Source organism: Eschrichtius robustus, chromosome X (assembly GCF_028021215.1).
Source record: "Eschrichtius robustus isolate mEscRob2 chromosome X, mEscRob2.pri, whole genome shotgun sequence".
NCBI classification, from domain to species: Eukaryota; Metazoa; Chordata; class Mammalia; order Artiodactyla; family Eschrichtiidae; genus Eschrichtius; species Eschrichtius robustus.
Window position 1 is genome coordinate 130,676,012 of NC_090845.1, and position 15,648 is coordinate 130,691,659.

General features: G+C 40.0%; 1 protein-coding gene across 1 annotated transcript in view; it reads left to right on the forward strand.

Moving 5' to 3' along the window:
* The window catches only part of AFF2 (ALF transcription elongation factor 2), a 482,377-nt gene that overhangs the window by 345,384 nt on the left and 121,345 nt on the right, over window positions 1-15,648 (forward strand). The window lies entirely within an intron of this gene.

The window sequence follows — 15,648 nt, forward strand, 5'->3', positions numbered from 1 at the left end:
GCCACACTTGTGCTTTTAATGCTGTGATTATTTTTAAAAAATCAAAGCTAGAACTTATGAAGTCCAGGCACTATGCTGAGTGTTTTATGTCCACTAGCTAATTGAATATTCACAACCCGATGAGATGTCGGCACCACTCTTACACATTTTACACAAAAGAAACTGAGGTTCATGAATGGAAACTGAGTTCTTGCAGCCAGTAATGGTGGGCTCTGTGTCGGGCTGACTCTGGTAAGAGAGCCCTGAAGCGCAGCCTTCCTGCCTACCCGTGAAATGGCCAATCCCGGAATCCACCCGGACTCCATTGTCTTGGGAAATGGCAACACCTACTCAGAGATAACAGAGGACCAGAACTTGACCAAAGACGTTCTCTGCCCCTGATTCCCTGGATAGCCTCTCACCTTTGGTAAAATCATCACTGGGGTAATTTCATAATTGTGGAGTCATAATTGTGGATTGCTTGGTTCACATCTGTATGAATAACTATTTCTGAAATATTATAACAAGCACGTTGGCAGTTTTCTAATCAAGTAGCACAGAATCCTTTTCTAAATTCCCATTTTTTTGCATGCATAAGGGGATTTGTCTGAATAACAAAAAAACGTGAATAAAATTTCATGGGCTAGACCCCGCCATTCTGTGAAACAAACACTCTGTTCCCTTGCCTGGGCAAATCATTCCTGATGCTGCAAACCTGCTTCTGTTTCCTTGGTCTAAAAAGACATTTCAGACTCTGCCTTTAATTATGATCAGGTTTGACTCTGAATCCCTTGAGAAATAAGCTTGTTTTTGCTGGGAGGGATGGTAAAATAACATTTAAATAGGTTTTAAAAATAAGAATGAAATCTCAGAAGACACACTATTGTAGAACATACTGTATATCAAAATATATCAGCACGTAGTTGTAACAGTGACTTAGTAAACACATTGCTGACTGAACTATGAAAAATAATCCACTGAGGTGCTATTTCCCTCACTCCTTAGCACTGGGTTAAGAAAGTATCACCATAAAGTAGATATGCACTGTGCAAAAATATTTGTGTGTGTGTTTTTTTAAAATACCTCTTTCAGACCCAACAGACTAATCTTTCTTCTTCCCTTGCTAGGAAAAGTATACTGTAAGGGATTTAGTTAAGTGGTATATTAAGTGAAGGTCTAAAACAGTTTTAGAAGATAACAATTCTGAGCAAAAAAACTGTCTTTAGCAAATTGATTCTGAATGTGACATAAGTATAAAATACGGTCAAAGGAGGTTCAATGAAATCTTTCCAATCTGTCACCTAATTTAGAATCTGACACCACTTGTATTTTCTACTGGCACCTCTATTATTATAAGAACGTGAAACTGTAGGTAAAATAAATATATCAGTACAAGTAAATGAATTTCCATGTTCTGGAAAGTGATCTTTTCTCTGGATAGCCTGAATTATCCTGGTTAAGAGACCACCTCTGTGGAAGAACAGGGCTCCTGAAGACCATTCTTTTGCATAAAGTTTTATGTTAAGTTCCTAGAAGCCCTGTTCCAAAATTATAGAATACTAGGAGTTATTCCTAAGAATACATCCATTACTCTTGCTAAAACTTTTAGATCTAAACTAAGCTAACTTGACTTTTAAAGTCATGGTTCAGTTCAGATCTGTTGTCTTTAATTCCATGTAAGAAAAAGTTTGATGAGCTACGATGAGACACTTTGTTACGCGCACCAGAGCGTGTCAAACCATGTCCGGTTTAAAGTCATCAGATAATTTCCCCCATTTGACCCTATGGTATAAAACTATTTTCTTAGTTTAATTCCAATAATGTGAATGGCGCATGTGTACAAAGGTTTCAAAGCAGTGTTTCTCATAAATAGCATTTAAATAGCTCCTCCTTTGCAAAAGAAAGCAAGGGACAAAGCAGACGAATCATGATGGTCTCTCATAATGAAAAAACTGAGAAAATGCACATCCACATGCCCACTCCTTCCCAGTGTAGTTTGACCACATGATGGTTATCACTGAATGATTGGAACTCACAGTTTTACGTGGGAGAGAAGAAGAAAAGCCATATAGAGATGTTTTCCCACTTGAAGCAAACCTGTCACAAAAATTCTCTCATATATTTCCAAACAGATAAAAAGGTAATTTTTCACCCTTAAAAAAGAATCCTTCACTTTGAAAATGATTCACCACAGGTTTCCTCTAAATAGCAAGCTCATGCCATGCATTCACAATATGGTTTGATTTTCAAAACATCAATTTACATGCACTATCCAGAAACAAATCTATTGTGCAAAGTGATGCTTACTTGTATAGCATAAAAAGGTAAAAATATGTTTTAAAAATTGGGGTCCATGGTTTATAGAGTGTTTTCATCATTAATATTAATTATGTATAGTCCAGCAGCTTTCGCTAACACAAGTAGAGATGGAGATGCCACAGGCTGCCTCAGAAGGTGGTTCCATAATGCTCATTCATAATTAGCAAAATGCCATATTTCGGCAGCAGTCAATCAGACACGGCCTTGTTCTTGTTCTCATGGGAGCCTAATCCATCAGTCCCTTCTTCCCCCTTCAGTTTGCCTGATTCACAGACATATTCCATGAGCTGAAAATCTAACAATAAATTAGGGAGAAAATTAGAGCCGTTTTCACAACTAACATTGGAAACGGAACGTAATCCTTGGAGTGCAGAATATTCACAGCCAAAGTGAAATGGAAAGATCGGTAACTAGAGATGTGGTGTAGCGTCGCTTGGAACATGAATTCTCTAAAGAACCCTGGACAGAAGGGGAGAGGCAGCATGTGCAGGGAGTGCCTCCGGAGTGTGGAGTCCTGGAGTTTGGAGCCGTGTGCCTGCCAGGGTCTTCGTGCTCCGGACGGGTGTCAGGCCTGTGCCTCTGAGGTGGGAGAGCCGAGTTCAGGACATGGCCCACCAGAAACCTCCCAGCTCCATGTAATATTAAACGGTGAAAGCTCTCCCAGAGATCTCCATCTCAACGCTAAGACCCAGCTCCACTCATGAGCAGCAAGCTACAGTGCTGGACACCCTATGCCAAAAAACTAGCAAGACAGGAACACAACCCCACCCATTAGCAGAGAGCCTGCCTAAAATCATAATAACGTCACAGACACTCCAAAACACACACCAGACGCGGTCCTACCCACCAGAAAGAGAAGATCCCAGGAAGCCTCCACAACCCACTGAACCAACCTCACCCGCTGGGGGCAGACAGCAAAAACAACGGGAACTATGAACCTGCAGACTGCAAAAAGGAGACCCCAAACACAGTAAGTCAAACAAAATGAGAAGACAGAGAAACACACAGCAGATGAAGGAGCAAAGTAAAAACCCACCAGACCAAACAAATGAGGAAATAGGCGGTCTACCTGAAAAAGAATTCAGAGTAATGATAGTAAAGATGGTCCAAAACCTTGGAAATACAATGGAGAAAATACAAGAAACGTGTAACAAGGACCTAGAAGAACTAAAGAGCAAGCAAACAATGATGAATAACAAAATAAACGAAATTAAAAATTCTCTAAGAAGGAATCAGTAGCAGAATAACTGAGGCAGAAGGACGGATAAGTGACCTGGAAGATAAAATAGTGGAAATAACTACCACAGAGCAGAATAAAGAAAAAAGAATGAAAAGAATTGACAGTCTCAGAGACCTCTGGGACAACATTAAACGCACCAACATTCAAATTATAGGGGTCCCAGAAGAAGAAGGGAAGAAGAAAGGGACTGAGAAAATATTTGAAGAGATTATAGTTGAAAACTTCCCTAACATGGGAAGTGAAATAGTCAATCAAGTCCAGGAAGTGCAGAGAGTCCCATACAGGATAAATCCAAGGAGAAACACACCAAGACACATATTAATCAAACTAAAAAAATTAAATACAAAGAAAAAATATTAAGAGCAGCAAGGGCAAAACAACAAGTAACATACAAGGGAACCCCCATAAGGTTAACAGCTGATCGTTCAGCAGAAACTCTGCAAGCCACAAAGGAGTGGCAAGACATATTGAAAGTGATGAAAGGGAAAAACCTACAACCAAGATTACTCTACCCAGCAAGGATCTCATTCAGATTCGACGGAGAAATTAAAACCTTTACAGACAAGCAAAAGCTAAGAGAACTCAGCACTACCAAACGAGCTTTACAACAAATGCTAAAGGAACTTCTCTAGGAAGGAAACACAAGAGAAGGAAAAGACCTACAATAACAAACCCAAAATAGTTAAGAAAATGGTAATAGGAACATAAATATCGATAATTATCTTAAATGTAAATGGATTAAATGCTCCCACCAAAAGACATAGACTGGCTGAATGGATACAAAAACAAGACCCGTATATATGCTGTCTACAAGAGACCCACTTCAGACCTAGGGACACATACAGACTGAAAGTGAGGGGATGGAAAAAGATATTCCATGCAAATGGAAATCAAAAGAAAGCTGGAGTAGCAATTCTCATATCAGACAAAATAGACTTTAAAGACTATTACAAGAGACAAAGTAGGACACTACATAATGATCAAGGGATCGACCCAAGAAGAAGATTTAACAATTGGAAATATTTATGCACCCAACAGAGGAGCACCTCAATACATGAAGCAAATGCTAACAGCCATAAAAGGGGAAATCAACAGTAATGCAATCATAGTAGGGGACTTTAACACCCCCACTTTCACCAATGGACAGATCATCCAAGATGAAAATAAATAAGGAAACACAAGCTTTAAATGATACATTAAACAAGATGGACTTAATTGATATTTATAGGACATTCCATCCAAAAACAGCAGAATACACTTTCTTCTCAAGTGCTCATGGAACATTCTCCGGGATAGATCATATCTTGGGTCACAAATCAAGCCTTGGTAAATTTAAGAAAATTGAAATCATATCAAGTATCTTTTCCAACCACAATACTATGAGACTAGATATAAATTACAGGAAAAAAGACTGTAAAAAATACGAACACATGGAGGCTAAACAATACACTTCTAACTAACTAAGAGATCACTGAAGAAGTCAAAGAGGAAATCAAAAAATACCTAGAAACAAACGACGATGAAAACACGACGACCCAAAACCTAGGGATGCAGCAAAATCAGTTCAATGAGGGAAGTTTATAGCAATACAGTCCTACATCATGAAACAAGAAACATCTCAAATAAACAACCTAACCTTACACCTAAAGCAATTAGAGAAAGAAGAACAAAAAAACCCCCAAAGTTAGCGAAGGAACGAAATCATAAAGATCAGATCAGAAATAAGTGAAAAATAAATGAAGGAAACGATAGCAAAGATCAATAAAACTAAAAGCTGGTTCTTTGAGAAGATAAACACAGTTGATAAACCATTAGCCAGACTCATCAAGAAAAAAAGGGAGAAGACTCAAATCAACAGAAATGAAAAAGGAGAAGTAACAACTGACACTGCAGAAATACAAAGGATCATGAGAGATTACTACAAGCAACTATATGCCAATAAAATGGGCAACCTGGAAGAAATGGACAAATTCTTAGAAAAGCACAACCTTCTGAGACTGAACCAGGAAGAAATAGAAAATATAAACAGACCAATCACAAGCACTAAAATTGAGACTGTGATTAAAAATCTTCCAACAGACAAAAGCCCAGGACCAAATGGCTTCACAGGAGAATTCTATCAAACATTTAGAGAAGAGCTAACACCTATCCTTCTCAAACTCTTCCAAAATATAGCAGAGGGAGGGACACTCCCAAACTCATATTCTATGAGGCCACCATCACCCTGATACCAAAACCAGACAAAGATGTCACAAAGAAAGAAAACTACAGGCCAATATCACTGATGAACATAGATGCAAAAATCCTCAACAAAATTACTGGCAAACAGAATCCAGCAGCACATTAAAAGGATCATACACCATGATCAAGTGGGGTTTATCCCAGGAATGCAAGAATTCTTCAACATACGCAAATCAATCGATGTGATACACCATATAACAAATTGAAGGAGAAAAACCATATGATCATCTCAATAGATGCAGAGAAAGCTTTTGACAAAATTCAACACCCATTTATGATAAGAACCCTCCAGAAAGTAGGCATAGAGGGAACTTACCTCAACAGAATAAATGCCATATATGACAAACCCACAGCCAACATCATCCTCAATGGTGAAAAACTGAAAGCATTTCCTCTAAGATCAGGAACAAGACAAGGTTGTCCACTCTCACCACTATTATTCAACATAGTTTTGGAAGTGTTAGCCACAGCAATCAGAGAAGAAAAAGCGATAAAAGGAATCCAAATCGGAAAAGAAGAAGTAAAGCTGTCACTGTTTGCACATGACATGATACTATACATTGAGAATCCTAAAGATGCCACCGGAAAACTACTAGAGCTAATCAATGACTTTGGTAAAGTAGCAGGATACAAAATTAATGCACAGAAATCTCTTGCATTCCTATACACTAATGATGAAAAATCTGAAAGAGAAATTAAGGAAACTCTCCCATTTACCATTGCAACAAAAAGAATAAAATACCTAGGAATAAACCTACCTAAGGAGACAAAAGACCTGTATGGCAGAGAACTATAAGACACTGATGAAAGAAATTAAAGATGATACAAACAGATGGAGAGATATACCATGTTGTTGGATTGGAAGAATCAACATTGTGAAAATGACTCTACTACCCAAAACAACCTACAGATTCAATGCAATTCCTAACAAACTACCAATGGCATTTTTCACAGAACTAGAACAAAAAATTTCACAATTTGTATAGAAATACAAAAGACCCCAAATAGCCAAAGCAATCTTGAGAAAGAAAAATGGAGCTGGAGGACTCAGGCTCCTGGACTTTGGACTATACTACAAAGCTACAGTAATCAAGACAGTATGGTACTGGCACAAAAACAGAAATATAGATCAATGGAACAGGATAGAAAGCCCAGAGATAAACCCACGCACATATGGTCACCTTATCTTTGATAAAGGAGGCAAGAATATACAGTGGAGAAAAGACAGCCACTTCAATAAGTGGTGCTGGGAAAACTGGACAGCTACATGTAAAAGAATGAAATTAGAACACTCCCTAACACCATACACAAAAATAAACTCAAAATGGATTAAAGACCTAAATGTAAGGCCAGTCACTATCAAACTCTTAGAGGAAAACATAGGCAGAACACTCTATGACATAAATCAGAGCAAGATCCTTTTTGACCCACCCCCTAGAGAAATGGAAATAAGAACAAAAGTAAACAAATGGGACCTAATGAAAGCTTTTGCACAGCAAAGGAAACCATAAACAAGACGAAAAGACAACCCTCAGAATGGGAGAAAATATTTGCAAATGAAGCAACTGACAAAGGATTAATCTCCAAAATTTACAAGCAGCTCATGCAGCTCAATATCAAAAAAACAACCCAATCCAAAAATGGGCAGAAGACCTAAATAGACATTTCTCCAAAGAAGATATACAGATTGCCAACGAACACATGGAAGGATGCTCAACATCACTAATCATTAGAGAAATGCAAATCAAAACTACAATGAGGTATCACCTCACACCGGTCAGAATGGCTATCATCAAAAAATCTACAAACAATAAATGCTGGAGAGGGTGTGGAGAAAAGGGAGCCCTCCTACATTGTTGGTGGGAATGTAAATTGATACAGCCACCATGGAGAACAGTGTGGAGGTTCCTTTAAAAACTAAAAATGGAGCTACCATACGACCCAGCAATCCCACTACTGAGCATATACCCTGAGAAAACCATAATTCAAGAAGAGTCATGTCCACAATGTTCATTGCAGCACTGTTTACAGTAGCCAGGACATGGGAGCAACCTAAGTGTCCATCGACAGATGAATGGATAAAGAAGATGTGGCACATATATACAATGGAATATTACTCAGCCATAAAAAGAAACAAAATTGAGTTATTTGTAGTGAGGTGGGTGGACCTAGAGTCTGTCATACAGAGTGAAGTAAGTCAGAAAGCGAAAAATAAATACCGTATGCTAACACATATATATGGAATCAAAAAAAAATGGTTCTGAAGAACCTAGGGGCAGGACAGGAATAAAGACGCAGACGTAGAGAATGGATTTGGGGACATGGGGAGCGGGAAGGGTAAGCTGGGAGGAAGTGAGAGAGTGGCATGGACATATATACACTACCAAACGTAAAATAGCTAGCTAGTGGGAAGCAGCCGCATAGCACAGGGAGATCAGCTCGGTGCTTTGTGACCACCTAGAGGGGTGGGATAAGGAGGGTGGGAGGGAGACGCAAGAGGGAGGACATGTGGGGATATATGTATATGTATAGCTGATTCACTTTGTTATACAGCAGAAACTAACACACCATTGTAAAGCAATTATACTCCAATAAAGATGTTAAAAATACATAAAGAAATAAAAAATAAACAACCCTGGCAGCCAATGTGGAAATGTTACCTGGAATCATTATTTCGAATAAAGCAAAATGCCCCGAAAAGAGAGCTGGGGCTGAGCTGTGCAGCATCGTTTGATATCTCTGCACCCAGGAACTCTAAGTGCATCTCGGGTGAAGAAGACAGAGCTCCCTGCTTTCACTGGGGTGCTTTCAATCAGGTGCTGACAGCTTGGCTTTTTAAAACAAAGGTGTTTAGTCTCTGTTGGAGAGAGGGTCAGACCATGCAGGAACATTTACAGCGATACAGAGATTGACGTACTGTGGATTCGCTAGTCCTCTGAGGTGATTTCTCTGGGAAACTCATCTCCCTCTGCATGAAACTAAGCAGCCTCTGAAACAAATGCAAGCCTTTGAAGCCGTCACCCAATCACTTGACCAAACACAGTTTTGAACTTCCGTATGGAATTCAGCTTGAACAGTTTTACCAGAGGTTTTTCCGAGCTGATTATACAGGATTAATCCTGGGTCTTTGATTTGTAGAGCACTAATTTCAGACTTATTTTCAGATGCAGTTGTCTCAGATAATTTCGAAGAACACATTGAACTTCTCCACTTTAAAAAAAAAAGATCCATTTCTGCATTCAATTGTGACCGCCAGACAGGTCTGCGGGAGAGTCATGAATGTAACGCTGGGTGATTATTTTGAGAATTTTAGTATATTGACTCTCATCTCCTAATTGAAAATCGGGATTATTACTGTGGCTTTAAAAAAAATCTTATTAGTGTCAAACAACTTCCCTCGGAAGCTTTGGCTGTATGGTCTTATTTATGCCATGTAAATGATGTGAATATTTGAGGCAAATCAATTCAGAGGGAAAGAAAATAACCTCACTTTTTCTGTCAATTATGTGGACGTGTAAGGCAAAATTATTTTAGATATGAAATGTCTAGATTTCACCTTTCCTAAGTGCTTTAGCGTAAAATATTAGTATGAAAGGGTTACCATGGAATATTAGTTGTTATTCAGAAAAAAAGGGACTTTTATGATCCAATATATTTGGGAAACAGTGGGTTAAAAAAAGCCTAACAAGTCTTTTCATTGTAGGAATTCTTTGAGCTTTTAATATGCTAATGTTCACTGCGTTTCTACTGGAGGGGTGTAGAATAGGAAGTGTTTCCCAAACTGACTTGGCCACAGAATATTTTTCCCAGAATAATTTGGGCTTGTGCCCATCTAGATAACGACATCATTACCGAGTTCTCTGTGCATATATATATATATACATAGACACAGCTTCAGTTATCTACCTGGAGTGGAGATGCTCGTTCTTTTTTATCTTACCACCCTCACGCCCCTTCTCCTCTAGTTGCCCCGCCAGATCAGAGAGTATGTTTTAAATCAAATGTCCCTTTTAGGCAGCTTAGTGAAATTGCAGTTTGTATTCAGAAATCATGGAGGCTTTATTTATTTTTGAATTCATGATATGGAGGGTGTTTGAAATCTCACCGACTTGCTTCTGGAAGATTTCTTTTGTGAGAGCCTTTGGTCAGGTTTCCTTTTTTTCTCTCCAGACCACCTGCAGCTAGAAGTTGTCTCCTGGGTGGTTGACTCCAGTGATCCCCATCATCTTCCCTCACTGTGGGGAGAAAAGCTGTCTGAATAGAGAAAGAAAGGCTGCAGACTCACTGAGCATTCTTAGGAGATAATTTACTGCCATGTTTTATAAAACCAGGAACTGGGATGTGCGTAATAGCTTTTTATTAGATATTGCCGAGAGAGATAATAGTCCTATTATCCTGGTGACTTTTGAGACCATTCTGAGTGCTGATATTTTCAATATGAAAATGCAGTAATGAAGTCACCTCTCAAATCTGAGCGTGTGGATTGTCCACTTCAAACTGTGTCTTCCCCAGCTGGCTGGCTTCTCTGGGCTGTCTTCCCTCCACCCTCTGTGGGAATGCGTTTTTGGAATGCAAACTTGCATAACCTTAGGTTGAGAAAAAAAACACAATTAAAAGATAATTTATTTTTCAATTTGGGGAGGGAGGTTGCATCACACCAAGCCAGAGTCTAAAGGAAAGAATTTCCCATTTTGCCCTGGTTTTCTGTGTGCTACTTGGCTCTAAAAGCACGAGTAATCCAGAGCTGATGTATTCCCTCCCAAACAGTCAAATCATATTTTCAGTGAGGCCAAGAACGTGTCCTTAAGTACTTCCTTGATAACAGATCTCTTATTATGAGGAACATTTACCACGTAGTTAAACTGGGATTATAACCCGCTACACTGGTATTTCTGGTCTTCTGAGCTACACACTTAAAACAAGATGTTTCTGTGTACACAGTACTCCATTTAATTATCATTTTTAATTACTTTATTGACATAAACATTAGTTCTGAACACATTTTACAATAATGAATATAACATACAAGCAATTTATAATTTTCATTATGTCATCTCATTCACATTGTGTGAGGCTTGATGGTAGATAATTAGTTGATTGGATATGAAAGCACCCAAAATACTGATGGGTAGCAGAGATGAGCTCTGATTAGTTGGCTCTTTCTGCCTTCACCAATTATATATTGTTCTTTGTATTTATTCCTGACGGATGCTCGATATTAGTAATATGCAGCTTGTAAAATTTGTAGAGAGAGATGGATCCGTGATAGTATTTTGGCATATATTATAACACCTACTTTATAATATGGAGGAACTCAAATATTGACATTTTTATTTCTGGGATTAACTCTCTGCCTTTAGATTTTCTCATGCGTCCTTATCACTACTGATTTTATGCACGTGTGTCAGACGCATTTTTGTAAATACCATGGTTCTCAGCAAACTAGTAGGGTTAAATTAAGAAATTCAGCAATGGAAGAATGAGGCGCACACACACTCAAAATAACAAAGATGAAAATATAAAATGCTGCGAGACGATGGTACAGTAGTACTGTTTGTAAGGCTGTGCCCTCCTTGAGGTTGGAAGTGGCCGGGGGAAGGTGATGACAGTCACACACCTAATCTCGTTAAACTCACTGTCCAAACATCAGAGCTCTTCTTTGTATTATCTTGGTTACTGGGCTAGGAAGGGGCCATCTAACTGCCTTTAGTGTTTACAACATCTGTGGATTGATTGCTTATCCACTGAGGTCGCGATCTCAGATTGAAACATCATCTGAGTAACACGTTACTTTTTCAAGGGCATCCGAAGGCACACCAGTAAACTTCCAATCTAGATTCACGGTTATTCTTTGAGGAAATACCAAGCATAGATGCAGATGCCCAGCTTATCTCGTCAAGTTGTTAAGTTATCATTTTGTAGGGATGCGAGTTGAGCCTTCTCATGTATTTGCTTTGTGTACAGGGGGAAAGGGGATAGGGCGGGAACGACGCTGGAAGTCCAGGTGGCCATGTGAGAAGGAATGCATATTTTCAGTTACAAAGAGAAGTAGAAATTCAGTTCTTCGATGTCAGAAGATTCTTATGTTTGCCATAAGATAAGATTCTGCCAGCAAATCAAGCCCAGGGTGGATCTGGCCTTGGGGTAGAAGATCCTTATTTTGCTTTTCTTTCACTGAAACTGAGTTCCGATGAAAGCCAAGGCAGAAGCAAATTGAAAAGTATCAAACCAGGGCTCAGAGGTTCGCTGATGCTGCACTGTGTGTCCTTCGTTGAGGTCCAGTGCCCTCCGACCACGTCTTCACCATTTGGTGCATGGCCATGAGGGACGTTTAACTCAGAGAGGAGCAGGCAGAATACTGATCGAATGTCACTCTGCCAGTTGGCCTACCTTGAAAGCCCCGAGTGGGTTGGCTTCAGATGGGTAACCGATATGGTTTTTCAAAAGGATGTCCAACTCCAACTGGTTGGGGATCCAACTCAGCGACATGAGTCTGTAACTTCTGATTTAGCGATGGAGAACTAGGCATCTCATTGATGGGGTGTAGAGACAATGGGTGTTGCCTCTGGGGAGGTGAGCATTGCTATCTGAGGTGAAGCCCAGTGGTTTGACTTTCCCCCAAATTCCACCAATACAGCAGTCTGAATGTATTTCTTTTTCACGAACGTTCATTCCAGTGTCCTAGAAACAGGTATAGATTGATGCAGATTAATTTGGAATAGTGCAGCAAATTGCTGCTGGGAGATATATTTCAGAATTACAAGGGCTCAGGCTAATGGCGAGAATCAAATAAGACATAAAAATAGGTTTACATAGATTGTTTTATAAATCAGATAAAGCTTTATGTTACCTACCGTTGGAACTGGACACGTTTTGCAAGCAACATAAGGGTTGTTCATGTAATACTTTCATTATTTCCAGCAAGAGTAAAACAAAATAGAAACAAGTCCATTGAATTTTGCCACCATTAACTACCATTAACTGTAATTTCTCCTGACAAGCTCTCTCATCTGATGATGAGTGTAACATTGGGAAGAGTCGCCTGAAAAATTGCATAAGCGCTAATGAAATATGCCCTTGTATTTTAAGTGTGCCCGGTTCAGACATGTAAAATAGAGCAATTTATAATGTGTTAGCAGCCAGAACTCCATCTTGTTTTAAATAAATTTATTTTTCTACTTCTTGTGAGACTCTAACTCACTCTGAGAAGACTCATGACATTTCACTGCACGAGGCGGGTCACAAATTGAATAATGTGAAATAACATTATTAGAGAACTGAAGAAAATGATATGGCAATAATGCGTTTTACAGTAAAATTTGATAGTCCTCTAAAGATCAATGAGTGTGTTTGTTTACTTTGAAGTGAAAGGACAAAGGCTTCATAATAGAATCCAGAAAAGCACCAGAATTAAAGGAATCTTTGCCAGATGAAATGAACAGCTTTCCTAGTCTGCGGTGAATTCAGAAAATATACCATGTTCTTTGCAGTAGGAAGAAATAGCCTAGGTACTGTCCGTGATAACGTGTCATTATAAAGCTACCCTGCAATGAATGAAAGTCCTCTCGTGGCCACACAGAATAAAACAAGCTGCAAGTCACAAGGGTCCTGTCCTGTCCCAAACATTGATTGAAAGGGCACTTTATAAAGGGAGAAAGAAACAGCGGGGCACCTTCATTTGCATGACCAAACGCTAATGATGGAGGCGCCTTTATGGACACACTGTGTACACAGAATAGGTTCAATTAAAAAGAAGCTATTTTACACTGGCCTTTACCCCACCGGGATTAAAAAAAAAAAAAAGACAAAACAAAGACCATTTATCTAGGTAACAATACATTGCTTTTAAAAAAATGAGGCAAAAAAAAAAAAAAAATGAGGCAGACTATAGGGTAAGCCAGAAACGTGGGTCTCCCGTGGTTTTATCTTTGCCACTTCTCTTCTTGACCAGGGCATCTTACACCTCACGAAGACTCATCTTTGTCAAAATAAGGTGAATATGAATGACAATGAGCGTGTACAGGAATATAGTAGCTGACCCTGACTAAGAAGAACAGGATTCGGAACTTCTTATGAGTTTAAAATCAAGCTGTGTTAGCAGGGACCAAAATGAATTGCTGTCTGATATTTTGGGGCTTGATAAAATGAGTTGGGGGTTTGAGTTCAATGCCTATGGACAGATGTTCCACAGACAAAAAAATGAGGCTCTTAATTGGCACTAATTAGCACCCTTGTTGGCAGGGAAGGATTGACAAGGTTATTTCTATGGCACCCCCCGCTGACTCCCAGAGCTGTTCTTTCCAGGACAAGGGGAGGGCAATGTAGGTAAACTTATGTTCTTAGCCTTCAAGGAGTATTTGTGCCCCTAAACAAAGAGAGGCTTCACATTTCTAAGCTGTCAACTTAGTAAGATTCTTTGCCTAGGATATACATTAGCTTTTATTTTTAATTAAATAAAGTGTAATTAGTAGAAAAACAATACGATAGAGTGACAGGCACTTTTTGTTGGTTTGTTTGTCCCTGCTTAAAGAAGCAGAAGCAAAAAGAAAAAAAAAAAAAAAAGAAGCTGTATTAAGGATGAGAAAAACAATCTGAGCACATTCTAGATGTTCACACTAGTATAGAACATAGAAGATGTTTTGTACTGGCACAGACCTCTGTGATGTGCTGTGTGAGACCTCTTTTCAATGCTCTGTTTCTAATCACTTGCATCTGTAAAATGGGAAGTACCACCAGCCTTGTAAGAGGGCTGAAGTATCGCGAGAACGAGTGATGGTGGAGAGTCAGTGTGGGATGAAGGAGCCTGTGACTGTGTTCTAATAAATATTAAGCGAAGGTCTGTGGAAAGATGCTTTACGTTTCCGCAAATGCTCCTCGCTGTGTAATTGCAAGCTTGGGAATTATGCAAAAGTAGGTATTTTTGCATGTATTCAATTTAGTGCTAATAAGGAACTCAAAGAATGGATTAAAGCCGTTTTCAGTAACACGACAGACTTTTCGTATGCTTGTAGCATGATGGCCTTCCCTGAGAACGTGTGGTAAGGGAGGAACCTTGAAGAAAGTGAAGATGAGTGGGGGAAGACAGCCGAGCAAGGAGCCTGGCTTCAGCCCAAACCCACGGGGAGTTCTTCGTCCCTTAGTCATTGGATGGGGGATTCCTATCCAAGAGCCAGGTGGCTCTGTCGGCCAAGGGCAGTTCTCCGGAGAAGAGCCCATCTGGGGAAGACCCACAACGGCTAGAGGCACCAGCCTGGTGACAGGAATGTGGGAAGGCTCGGGGCCTCAGGCTGGTAGAGACAGGTAGCTCTCTCCCCAAGCAGGACCTTTTGGTTACTGAGCAACTTTCAGGAGAGCCAGATTGTGTTCAGCAGAACGAAGTCCATCCCCGACTAACACAATTAAAATAGCCTTTCATGATCAGCCAAGTCTGCACATAGATGAGCCCAACAGTATTTTCTTTCATGTGAACAGTCCTGTTTTAAGTACCAGATGGCGACCCGGAGGTTCTGTGGGGTTCTGATGTGTTCACATGCTATAGAAGCGGAGGAATTGGCAGTTCTGCAGATGAACTCTGCTCTTTCATCCTGGCCTGTGCCTCGTGTGGCACACCTTGTCTCTACGAGTCCTTGTCTCGTAGTCATCCCTCAGGGTGGCACACGAGCACCTGACCATCCCAGCCGGAAGGCACTCCGGATGCTGTATAATTACCCCTCGTTCCCAAGGCAAAGCCCTAGAGCCAAGGGCCTCGACTCCTCCCAGCCCTCACACACCCTGGGCCCCTCAAGGCATCTCCTTTCTCACCAAACACCTACCCTGAGTGGAGAAGTAGGTGCCATCAGGCCCAAGCGATGCTCCCAGGTTCCTCTCAC